This window comes from Perissodus microlepis, chromosome 23, assembly GCF_051167445.1.
Source record: "Perissodus microlepis isolate ML-2025 ecotype Zambia chromosome 23, ASM5116744v1, whole genome shotgun sequence".
NCBI lineage: Eukaryota > Metazoa > Chordata > Actinopteri > Cichliformes > Cichlidae > Perissodus > Perissodus microlepis.
Genome location: NC_140482.1, coordinates 9,673,513 through 9,687,069, shown reverse-complemented (window position 1 = coordinate 9,687,069; position 13,557 = coordinate 9,673,513). Strand labels below are relative to the sequence as shown.

Genomic DNA, 13,557 nt, shown 5'->3' with positions numbered 1-13,557 from the left:
AAAGAGGTTATGTTTTTTGTAGTGAATTGTCTGTAGACATGGTAGCTCAAAACGTTTTGAATGAATTCTGATAAAACAATCCATTAAAAAGTACCTTACATCAACCAAGTTCTTCAAGGCAAGTAAAGTACTGGATTAAGATTTCAAATACCATGTCAGATTTGACCTCTGACCTTCAGATCAATGTATCAACCTTGAAGGAGTGGTCAAAGTGATAATAATGCTATATAGATCTATTTCAAACTATGTCTCATACTTATTGAAAACATATAGGCATATATTGAGTGACATATGGGGGTACATGTTAATATTATTATATGCAAAATTATGTCAGGTTTATTAAATTGGGTTGCAACAGAGCAAATAACAAAAGCCTGCACACTGCATTTGTTTTTTACTGCACTACAAACCTAAAGTATGCTTAAAAAGACCCCCCCCCCCAAAAAAAAAAGCATAGAAAAACAATACCTAGTAAATAATACCAATCAGTCATACATTGCATATTCTGAAATATTTCTGCAAACATTTCTGAAATAAATCCATGTTATTCAAAGTTTACACTGGTAGTTAGTTTTGTTGCGCTACTGTTCACAATGATGAACACTGTGGCAATGGTGACTGATGATTATGATGTGCTTGGTGTGTGCTAGGTTAGGCCAGCAACGCAGTTAAATCTATCGCGAACCTCAACTGAGCACTCGCGTCACTGCAGCAACTAGAAAAATCCCAAAGATTTCTATTTAGGATTCACTTAGTCATGCCTCTTCCTTGTGCTGTCTCTGTGTTGTGCTGTAGTTGTTACACGCAGAGCTGGTTTGGGCACTCGGAGAAAATAGAAATCCTTCTGTTTTTAAAGCTAATGTGCGTCTTTCTCCAAGTGCCAAAAAGCAAGGCATTCAGTCCACCAGCTGCTGCGATTAAACAAGACTCTGGCTATAATGAGCAGCTCCCATGTGATGCTAAGCAATTTTATACACAAGAGGCGGGATGCTACTGACAAAAACAGGCAAATCCCTTTCCCTGGAGTGATCAATTGGGTGCAGATCTGGCAGTTTAGACAGCTGTGGCATTTGTTTGATATGGTTTTCATGTTCATCAAGCTAGAGAGTGACCATGCACGCCCTGTGGATGACAGCACTGTCATCTTGCCAGAAAGCACTTGAAACTGGGAGGGCTGCAGAAGAACATATTATAGATAGAAGCCGATCATTATTCAGCGGCTGCCCTCTGAGGGGTTGAGTGGACTGAGAGAGAGCCAGAAAAATGCACTTCACCTGCTTTCATGAATCATATCTGTAAGTTAGTGAGGTGTGTCCTCTTTGTTTTGTGCTGTAGCAGTATACTGTATGTGTGACTCAGCACCATATGAGATAAGCCACCGAGGTAGCGAGACATCTTTAAAGTCAGACGTAGGAACGAATGCTGATAGAAAGGCCCTCCATATGCTGGTAATGGACAAAAAAGGAAATAAAGGACTGTTAAATGGATGATTCATATTGTAACATTTAACTGAAAAAAATCTCCCAGTGTGGTGCTGTTATCTACTTTGAGTCCCCAAGGCTTAGCACACTGTGATTAAGAAGCCTCTTAAATCTGGTCCCTGACAAACTACAAATGCTTTCACCGAAGTAAAATACGGCTTTGAGTCGTTCCCTAAATGGGGTCGTTGCGGGAGCAAAGAGAAAAAAAAATTCTCTGTTTCAGATTATGTTGTAACGTCCCTCACACTAATGGATTTGGTCTCCACCGCTTTTGTTTATTGCGTCACACACACACTGAAGAGATAGGACTCGAAGAAATGAGCTGACAAATTCTGGACAGAAAATAAAAATGTATTGGCCAAGGCTTGTTGAGGTTTATTTTCCTCCTCTTGGAGCATGAATTCAAGTACAACCCAAAAGAAAAGAGACGGTATGGGGTTGTTTAGTTGTAATAAGGTGGGGGATTGGGGGGGAGACTTTTTTAAAGCAGACCCTTTTTAAACAGCGTGACATTACTCAGATGAATGGGGCAGGTCGTTTTACTTCAACTTCATCTCAACTCAAAATAGAAATTTTCGTTTTACGACTGATTAATAATTTGTAGTAAACGTAATTCTCTTAGAAACACACGGATGCAGAGCATCTCCTCTGATGCTGTTAACTCCGAGGCAGGTTGATAATTATGGAGGAAAAAAGAAGAAAAAAATATATAAATATATAACCTTTTTGTTTTCAGTGAGCCTCAGTTCTTCTAGAGTTCACTACAAGACCAGATGTGCCTTCATGCTGAAATATAAATGTATACATGTACACTATATTGGCAGAAGCATTCACTTATCTATCCAATTCAATGAACTCAGATGTTCCAATCATTCCAATCGACTTGAGCACCTGTCCAACAAATCCAGTTGTGAAATTTCCTCATTACTAATTATTCCACAGTCACCTGTTAGTGGTATTATAACAAAGCGGAAGCGATTGGGAATGACAGAAACTTATCCACAAAGTGGTAGACCACATAAAATCACAGGTGGATGCTGAGTGCGCAGAGGTGTGGGGTCAGCTTTCTGCTGAGTCAATCGCTACAACTTCAACCTTCAGTGTGTAGAGAGCTCCATGAAATCAGTTTCCATGGCTGAGTAGCTGCATCAAAACCTTAAATTATCAAATGCGATGCAACTCTGGTTTTACTTGGCCTGTCCACACAATTTAAAAACTGGTACATAGTTTGAAGTCTGCACTTTCTAAACATCTAAAAACAGACACTTGGTGAGGGTGTGTCTTACTTCTACATCATCTTAAAAATGTCATGTGACTTGGATGCGCCTCCATCGACTCTGGAGAGTTAGACATACCTTCTTTTATAATGAGTGCCAGGTGCCTGGGTCTATGTTTTTGAAAACAAATCAAGCTATTTAAGAACGGAATTATTACTTATGTACATTAAAAGAGGATATGAAACACAAAAATCATAGCAAAAGCAAAATCACACAAAAGTGGCCCAATACCAGACGGTCATCAACTTTAATATCTAAAATCAGGCAAACCCAAAACAAGAGTGCATTTCTTCCATCTGTAGGTCTACAAGTTTTTGACAGAAAAGAAAAAAGTTGCGACTAATTTTCAAGTAATCATTTTAAAGTTACAGTGTGCCTGGCAGCCTCGCTGCATTATATTCCTATAATTGTTTAACCATACTATGCTCCCGGAATTGAGTTTAACTTTACAAAAATTAAGACATTTCTACCATCAATTCCTGCATTAAAAGCAGAAATCAGTGCATAAAAGTTACAATAATGCTTGAAATTAGGTGTTTGACTCTTCAAATTTTGTGGGGGAGGACCCTCCCCCGCAATGCTTATGTTATTGCTCAGATGAAACGTTCTCTAAAGTGCAGCAACGTACAGAACATCAATGGTGCGAAGATTAGAGAACAAACCGAAAGACATGAGAGAACACAGTATCAGAGAGGAGCCGAGATTAGAGCGAGCCAGAGAAGAACGTAATGGAAAACATCACAGATCAGAAGAAAACAGCGAGGGCTAAACAGGGAGCAGAGCAGAACTGAACCCTTGCAGTTGTGTCAGAACTCTGCTGGAAAACACATCTGGTGCCAGTATGGAGGTGTAGCGGTGGATTGTGTGCAAATAGAGTCTGATTATAGACAACAAGGGCAGAAAAACAGCCTTCTTTTCTGTTGATGCTGGTGAATTTGAGCAGAACACTGCAGTCTGATCATGTTGATTGATTGCTGTCAAAGAAATGCTGATGTGCCTGCAGTCTGTTTGGCCCAAATCTAAATCACAATAATTTGTGGTTACTAATGCCTAGGGATCTGAATTGTATTCATTCTATGCTTTTAATGAACCACATATGGGATGAGGTGAATAACATCAAATGCATTAGGAAAGGAAAGAACACATGGAACATTATGGATTATCACAAAAGCTGAACTTGAACTCTAATATCAAAATGATCAGAGGATCCCCAAAATGTCCCGTCCTAATAGTAATTCAGTATAAAAAAAAAGCCAAACAAAAACCAGTGTCGTGATTCTTTTGAGTAGGTGCACAGACCATTGCGAAGTAGAGCGAGTTCTCATTGGTTCTTATTAGATCCACTAGAATGAGCAGGAGCAAAGGCCTATGTCGGACTGCTAAAAAAAGATCACACAGAAGGTTTTAATGTCATCTTATGTTATATGGATTAAACACACAAAAGTTTTTCATAACCACAAAGACAAGAACTTGCTTTATTTTTCATGTCTTTCATGCATTTTTTCCCCTACTTTCATAGCAAAGCATTCTTCTTCTATCAGCTATGAAAAAACAGACAGGGACTGATATAAAATAACAAAGATTTAACCTCTTAAGCCCCAAGGGGGTTTCTGAGCTTCCTGCTCGAAAATGTAATGCCCAAATCTAATTGATTATTTCTCTGCAATTACAAACTCTGTGCTTACAATCTTGGTATCAAAATAAAGCTAACACTTGTGAGATTTCATCAGAGGTGTAAATTTTGAAGCAGATATTACTGTGTCAAAGTTACTGAGACTGGAACACAGAAAAAGTAAGTAGATTTTATCCTCGCCTAATTTTTGTTTTTAATTTTTAACATATAACCCTTTTAAAAATATGCCTCAGTTCACATTTGAGTCCAGAAATTCAGTAACCAACATATAAACATCATCTGTGCAAAGATTTATGTTTCTAAAGTGAAACAGTGAAAAATTACAGCCCTGTCAATACATGAATATCCAGAAGTTGTACAAAAATGTCCAATTTTGGCACACAATTGGACACCATGCAAGTTGATTTTTTTTAGGTATTAAAGAGCAGAAATTAATTAATTTTATTAACAGGCCTAAAAATGCTTTTTTTTAAATGTATTTTTGAAGAATTAACCACACATTTACATGGCAATGGCCCTTTTCTGCCGTGCGCATGGAGCGTTTAATTGGTCTGTAACTTTGGTCTCTTTTGGTCAATTTGCATGATGACACCTTTTTTTAATCGTTTGAGCCAATAGATTCACAGTAACGATGCCACGTTCACGTCACTTCAAGCAATTGCGTTGCAATGCCAAAACCCACGTGGGCCCAAATTTTCTGCATGCGGCGTCTGTCCAGTCACGTGTCTGTAGTTGGGTCTAAAATGGAGGTTGTTGACGGAAAACGGCTCTGATGCGGCTAGTTAGGCATGGTAACTACTGGTAATCACGTGGCTACCGGTTACCGGCGAAAATAACGGAGGAAATCGGGAACGGTAAGCCAATTCCTGTCTTAGCGCGTTTGCGCCGCTGTGTGTTTTTGTGGTCTTCTTTTGCAGCTCCGTCAGTGAATTTTGGTCAGAGCATGGTGAAACTTGGTGTGTGGAGTCAGTGATAGCCCTGGAAGCTAACCAGCCAGTTACATGAAGTCTGGAGAATTTCTGGTTCGGTTTTGTTTGTTTAGCGGTCTTCTGCGCATTTACGTAACTGCTCGTTTAATCATGGCTTGTTTTCGATATGTTTGGTGGTTGTAGAAATGATTTATATGACATTTTAGCTGAGATTCAGAGGTTTCTGTGGATACCACACGTCTGGACTTGTGTTTTGGAGTTTGTACGTGCTTTGTCTCTAGGGGCCACCGTATATATTTATATATAAACATATATAAATAAAACCACAGGTTTTTTTTTTTTTTACATTGGTAATTCCTTTTGTGCATAATTTTATATTGTTGTTAATAATAAATTTATTAAAACAACAAAACACCCTGAAGAGCCGGTTGGGAGCCGAAAGAGCCGGCTCTTTTTAGTAAGCCGAGCCGAAAGAGCCGGTTCTCTAAAAAGAGCCGGAAATCCCATCACTAAGTGGTTTTAAGATAAACTCATTCTCGTAAAACATTATAATTCATTATTTAAAACCTTAGGTTCCAGTTTTTATGGTTTCTGGTTTTCTTAGTGAGAAGATTAACATGAGTATAAAATAGTTGCCACAGTTTGGGAATGTTGGGTAACATGAATGTAGCAGCGTTGAAACACAGCAAAGAGTCTTTTAAAAAGTTGTCTGATGATATGATTTCCTCTGTCAAACAAAGAATACCTTGCAGATGTCTTGAGCTGCCAAAGTCAGTTTGCATCTATTTCAAGGTCAAAGTCAGGTCAGGAAAGACAACATTGTAGTATTCCTTACATAACTGCGATGTGAAAAAATCTTAAAGAAAATCTTAAAGAAACACAAATTGTAACATCCAAGAGCTGATAGATTTATTTATGCTTAGGGTACCTTTGCTGAACAGAGAACACTGACAAACAACTACAACTCGGGCCCTTATAAAGCAGTTATTCCCAAAAGACATATGAGTTTATGCATATCGAGTACTTACACATAGTAATAACAATAATATAATAATTAACTGAAATTAAGATGGTGAACTAAATTAATTTAAAAAGTTAAAACAGTGAACACAAAGCAATAGACAGTGTAGGGCAAAAATGGATGTCAAAGTAATGACAAGAAAATAATGGGTTGAAATGGTGAGATAAAAGTAAAACTAACTGTTTAAACTATTGGAAAAATTATAGACAAAGGTTAGCTACCAGTTTGGATAAACAGTTGCTTGGTAAACAGTTGAAATAGCTAGCTGAGTTTGTGCTAGTTTTAAAATAAGTTAAAAGTATTGTAGTGGGTCAGGGCTGTTCGGGGTTCTGTTTGTACAGTTATGTTTTGTTTATATTACCATAGTGACGGGTGACGCCCTCTCGCTACGGTGTGTCCTTCCGGGGTCAGAGGGCGCCCTGTGTGTTGTTGTTGTTGTTGTTGCTGTGCTGTTGCCGCGCTGAGCAGTTAGCTAGCGGCAGTGTTCTTCTGGCAGATGTAAATAAATGGCTGTGCTCCCTGGCTAAGAGGGCGGGGGAGCAAGACCGAACGGAATTCTGTCTCCTCCTTGTCTGAGCTCGCCACATTGGTGTCAGAAGTGGGATAGCTCACCCTCACCGTAATGGAGAGAGACATTCAGAGGCTGGAGCAAGCTGTCGAGGAGAACATTCCCCGCATGGGAAGCTGGCGATTGAAGAGAGAGGATGTGAGCGGCCATGTAAGTCCCCCGATGGGTCCCGATGGCGCGAGCGCACCGCGGCGGCGGCCCGTCGCGACAGACGCTAGGGAAATGCTTCATGGGCTACCTCTGTCGACCCACACGCCGAGCCCCCAACCACGAGCAGTTATGCCTACCACGCCAGTTAAGGTACCGAAATACAACGGGCTAACCCCACTAGAGCCTTACCTCTCACAAGTGCGGCTGGCCGCCAGACATAGTGGCTGGAGCGAAGAGGAGACTGCTACACACCTAGCGCTAGCATTAGAGGGAGATGCACTGCAGATACTCCTTGACCTAGCCCCGGCAGAGCAGCATGAGCTCCAGGCCCTCACCACGGCACTCGAGAGGCGATTCGGGCAGCGGCACTCCACTGATCAGAGCAGAGAGCAGCTGACCAACCGGAGCCGTCGGCCGGGGTAGAGCCTGGGCACCTTTGCAGCAGACGTGTTGCTGTATGCTCGTCGTGGCTACCCGGAGTTTCCAGCAGCAGCCCGTGAGGAGCTTAGCCTGCATGCTTTTCTGCGAGGACTTTTCCCAGAGCGACTGCGCCAACACGTCCGCCTGGTCATGCCTCAGACCCTCCGTGAGGCGCTCCTTGAGGCTGAAAGGGCCGAGCTAGTGCTCACCTCGCGACCTAACCAGCAGGTGCCCCCCCCCAAACTACCCCCAAATCAGAGCCACAGACTGCGACAGGGAGGGGGAGGTCGCCGAGATATCCCAGCTGCAACCCTCGGTGCCCCAGAGGCGTCCTCGTCGACCGACCAACCGCTGCTACCGGTGCGATGAGCCTGGCCATGTGGCGCGTGACTGCCCAGCACCAGCCCTGAAGACCAGAACTACGCAGCCTCAGGGAAACGAGGAGGGAGCGGTGTAGCGAGGGGACCACCGCTCCAGCTTCCTGCCCCCCTCCAAGGACGATGCACGGTGGTGGGCCGAGTTGGGCACCTCAAGGGACTTTACCTGAGCTGCTGTGTTGAGGACCAGCCATGCCAGGCCCTGGTGGACATGGGGTCTACCATTTCCCTGATACGACCTGGCGTGCTCCCTGGAACATCCGGGCCACTGGTGAAGGGTTGGCTGCCCACAGACACCCAGCTGATGACAGTGACGGGGGAGAAAACTGTTATGCGGGGGAAGAAACCGTTCCGGATCCGAGTGAAGGATCTGGAGCTGGTGCACGACTTCTGGCTCGCCGACATTGAAGACCAGTGCATCATTGGCCTGGATCTGCTGAGCTGCTGGGGGGCCTGCGTTGACACTGCGAAGCTGGCTATCACTCTTGGCGCAGAGACTTTTGCCCTCCAGCGCGGCCAAAAGGAAGGAGCGGAGGGGACCAGACGAGACAGGCGTCGGGCAGCTGCTGCTCAGCAGGTTTCAGATGCCGGTGGCTCCGGGTCATCTCCACTCGCCCCAGCCTCAGCCTCTCAGCCCGACAAACCTCCCTCGACCGAGACCATCGAGGCTGTTGATGACCTTTGGCAGCGCAGCAGCGTAGGCCTCAACGTCGACCAGCACCAGTGGTTGAGGTGCCTCCTGGACGAGAATGTGGACATCTTTGCCGCCAGTGACAAAGACTGTAGGCAGACGAGTCTGGTCCAGCACACCATCGACACCGGCTCTGCTCAGCCCATCCGTCTGCTCCCACACCGGCTGCCCCTCTCAAAACGGCAGGTAGCGGAAGAGAAGATCCGTGAGATGGCTGCGGCTGGGGTGATCGAGCCATCCAATAGCCCATGGGCGGCACCCGTGGTTCTGGTGGGGAAGAAGGATGGCAGCCCGAGGTTCTGCATGGACTTTCGCCGTCTCAATGCAGTCACCAAGAAGGACTCGTACATGCTTCCGCGGATCGACGAGGCCCTAGATTACGTTACCGGCTCCAGCTGGTTCAGCTCCCTCGACCTACGCAGCGGTTACTGGCAGGTGGAGCTAGCCCCCAAAGCAAGGCCTAAGACTGCATTCACCATTGGACAGGGGCTGTGGCAGTTCAGGGTCATGCCATTTGGGCTCTGCAATGCGCCAGCGACGTTTGAGAGGCTGATGGAGAGGGTGCTCGTGGATATCCCTCGTAGCCGCTGCGTTGTGTACCTGGATGACCTGTTGGTGCACGGTGGCGACTTCGACAGTGCACTGTCTCACCTGAGCGAGGTCTTGAGTGCCATCCGACGAGCTGGGCTGCGGCTCAACCCTGCAAAATGCCGGCTGTTGGCGAGAGAGACCACGTTCTTGGGCCATGTGATCAGCGCTCGAGGTGTCGCCACTGACCCCGCAAAAGTGGCTGCAGTCCGGGACTGGCCGACTCCCTCGAACGTCCAAGAACTGCGGAGCTTCCTGGGCTTAGCCTCCTACTACCATCGGTTCATCAAGGGGTTCGCGACGATGGCCAGCCCCCTCCACCGACTGACTGATAAGGGACAGCTGTTTGGCTGGGGGGATGCCTGTGCTGCGGCTTTTGCACAGCTGAAGGAAGCCCTCACCAGAGCCCCAGTCCTGGCCTACCCCGACGCCCGGCAACCTTTCATTGTGGACACTGATGCTAGCAATGTAGGAGTCGGGGTGGTCCTTTCCCAGCAGGACGAGGCTGGAGAACGGGTGGTGGTGTACTTCAGTTGTGCCTTGGGGCGAGCCGAGAGGAACTACTGCGTGACCCGGCAGGAGCTGCTGGCCGTAGTGCTAGCGGTGCGGCACTTCCAGCCATATCTGCATGGCTGCCGGTTCCTCCTGCGCACTGACCATGACTTGGCTCCTGAACTTCAAACACCCAGAAGGGCAGGTGGCCCGCTGGCTGGAGGTCCTTCAGGGCTACGACTTCGAGATCCAGCATCGGGCAGGTCGACAGCATGGCAACGCTGATGCCCTCTCCAGACGGCCCTGCGTAGCCGTCGAGTGCCGCTACTGCCTGCGACAGGAGGAGCGGGCTCAGGAGGTGCTGGGGGTGGCTACTGCTCAGGCCACAGCCGGCGGAGGGGGGTGGCTCCCATTGACAACGCAGCAGCTGAAGCGGGAGCAGGAGGCCGACGCGACGTTGGTTCAGGTGGGGGCCTGGCTGGAGGCGGCGCAACGCCCCGCCTGGACGGGGGTGTCAGGACAGGAGCCCGAGGTGAAGGCCTACTACTCCCAGCACAACAATCTGGAGACCCACGACGGCCTCCTGTACCGGAGATGGCGGGCCCCCGGTCAGGGCAGAGATCTCCTGCAGCTGTTGGTGCCTCGGTCGCTGCGGTCACAGGTGCTTGAGCTGGTCCACGGCTCGGTGGGGGCAGGACACTATGGGAAGCCAAAACTCTCCGCCGCCTCAGGGGACGGTTCTACTGGCCTGGCTGTCGACGGGATGTGGAACTTCATGTGCACTGCTGTGACACCTGCACGGCACAGAAGGGCCCAACTCAACGCTCCACTGCCCCCCTTCAGCAGTACCTGGTGGGGGCCCCAATGGAAAGAGTGGGAGTGGACGTCCTAGGGCCTTTCCCCGTCACAGAGTCAGGGAACCGGTATGTGTTGGTGGCTATGGACTATTTCACGAAGTGGCCAGAGGCCTACGTGGTGCCGGACCAGAGCGCAACGACGACGGCCGAGAAGCTGGTGGAGGAGATGTTCACCCGTTTTGGGGTCCTGGCTGAGCTCCACAGTGACCAGGGGCGTAACTTCGAATCGAAGGTCTTCGGGGAGATCTGCCGGCGGCTGGGGGTGGAGAAGATGAGAACCACACCGCTCCACCCGCAAAGCGATGGCTTGGTTGAGCACTTCAACCGCACGCTGGCCACCCAGCTCGCCATTCTCACCAGCCGCCATCAGCGGGATTGGGACCGACATCTGCCCCTGGTCCTTTGGTCGTATCGGACTGCGGTTCAGGAGTCCAGCCAGTGCACGCCTGCCGCTCTGATGTTTGGACGGGAGATCCTGACGCCTGTGGATCTGGTGTTCGGGTCCCCCCCCGAGCCGGAGATTGATGGTGGGCCAGAGATGGACTACTACAGGAGGCTGAGGGAGCAGCTGCAGGTGGTTCATGACTACACCCGCCAGGCCCAGGCCAGCGGCGGAGTACGACAGAAAAGAGCCTACGACACCAAGTGCCGAGGGGTACCCAAGGTTTGGGTGTACTGCCCGGTCCGCAAGAGAGGAGTGTCCCCCAAACTGTGCAGTCACTGGCAAGGGCCGGCGGAGGTCGTGGAGCGGCTAACAGAAGTGGTCTACCGCATCCGCATGCCGGGCCTGGGGCGCATGGTGGTGTTGCACCGGGACAGGCTCTCACCGTACCGACCGCTCGCTCCGGCAGACGCCGGGGCAGGGGATGATGGTGGCACCCCATGTTCTGACCCGAGTGACTTTTCCCCCGCCGGTCGAGACCAGCCGGTGCGCCAAAAGAAAGCACCTGGACATTTGCAGGACTTTGTGTGGGGTAATGGGGTCGTCGGGGACGACTGACCCCTTAGGTGGGGGCTATGTAGTGGGTCAGGGCTGTTCAGGGTTCTGTTTGTACAGTTATGTTTTGTTTATGTTACCATAGTGACGGGTGACGCCCTCTCGCTGCTACGGTGTGTCCTTCCGGGGTCAGAGGGCGCCCTGTGTGTTGTTGTTGTTGTTGCTGTGCCGTTGCCACGCTGAGCAGTTAGCTAGTGGCAGTGTTCTTCTGGCAGATGTAAATAAATGGCTGTGCTCCCTGGCTAAGAGGGCGGGGGAGCAAGACCGAATGGAATTCTGTCTCCTCCTTGTCTGAGCTCGCCACAGTATGTCTGACAGTTGAAAGTCTTAGCTAGCTAGCGAAACATGATGGATAAACACCTGAAACTGGACACTGAACATAATGAATATCTGAAATGAAACAGTAGCTACAAGAAGAGGATAAATCTTAGAAAGTCATAGCTTAAGTCAGTTAGCTAAACATAACTAATAAATGGTTGATGAAAGGATGAAAGTAATCAAGATCTATTTTAAATGAACAAACTTGAACATGACAGGTAGTGTTGACGAAGTGGTTCATATTTCAATAAAGTACAATTCCTTAGTGGTGATCAGTCTAATAATAATGCACCACTGTGTGTTTAGTTACAATTGTAAAGTACTGTAAAAAAAAAAAAAAACAACTCTTTATAGTCATTGCACTTTGTTATAAAGGACAAATGATGTATCAAATTTTATGCTCTATCGTGTTTTATTTATAGCTCAGCTATAGCTTAGTTAACCTTAAAATCCTTTGCTTCTTAAAATCATCATGCAAAAGTTAAAAAAAAAAAAAGAAAACAATACAGTTCTCCAGTATCACGTTCATCTTCAGTACCAAGAAACAGTTTACACATTCAAATTGACCCCAACCCCAGCATTACAGAGAACCACATCTGTGGGCTGTTGTATCTTATAGTTGTTCTTTAGTGGGCTTTTTTTTTTTCAGGCCTATGGCCTGTGGAGCTTTGAATTGCATATGATACTTGTGGACTTCTGACAAGTGTAGGTTAATGCTGCACTAGCAGAATGCAGTTTTTCCACACTGCACCACAGTTTAAAGGCAACTTTACTTTCAAATATCAATAATGTATACTGACGAAAACAAGACTCTGCCACTAAATGCAGAAGACAAGTAAAAGAATTTGCCAAGGCCTGAACAGAATTGAGAAGTTGCTCTCATTTGTTTTTGAGAAAGCCCCTGAGCTTTGCTGCTGACAGATTGCTACAGGGCCTAACACACAGCAATAACTCCCAAGAAATGTGAAAATCTCTGATGTAGTTATATTTATATATTTACTGTAATATTTAGTGGTGCAGCCCTATACTGTCTTGCTACAGTGTACAGTTATTTTCTTGAAAACAGTCTCTGCTCTTGCCTTACATTACAATGCACAGCATGACATTATACAGCAATTAGTTCTCACCAAGCTATGGTTAAGGTTGAAACTAAAGGGTAGCAAACACCAGCAGGTTTTAACAACCATGCCTAAGTGACATAGGCAGGTGAAATAGTTATCAAAGTTTCTGGCATTGTGAGCGAAAATTACCAAACACCCTTCTTAAATTAACATTTTTCATACAGTTTTGATAAGCCAGTATTTATTAACAGAGCAGTGACACCAACACAGTGCTGGATCATCTAGTGAAAAGGTTATCTTGCCTTCATGCAAGTTATCTTGTAGGGTACACTGTTGGCCAATCAATTAAATAGAAGCACACTACTTTGGTAAACTACTTTTAATGAGTAAAATGTCAGGTCAACATTGTGCAGCGGTTTGAGGTCTGGTACTATGAAGAAACCCTAATCTCACCCTCTGGCAGCTAGTATAGGCTAAAGCCCCTGCAACCCTGAATTCATATGAGTCAAAGTTGATGGATGGATGGATACTAATGCTGTTACTGGTCCAGTTTTGGTACTTTTTAAAAATCAGCTCATGTTTTGACAAGTTTGAAAATTAAATGTCAAGAATAAATTGAATGAATTAGGGTTCCTTTGAGAAGATACTAATGGCAGACTGTGGGCTGGGCAGTGAAAAACACTGGTGAATTTGAATG

At 46.6% G+C, this 13,557-nt stretch overlaps 1 long non-coding RNA gene across 2 annotated transcripts in view; it reads left to right on the top strand.

Annotated features, from left to right (window-relative positions):
• LOC146360929 (uncharacterized) overlaps window positions 1-13,557 on the top strand; it is a 122,894-nt gene that overhangs the window by 64,137 nt on the left and 45,200 nt on the right. The window lies entirely within an intron of this gene.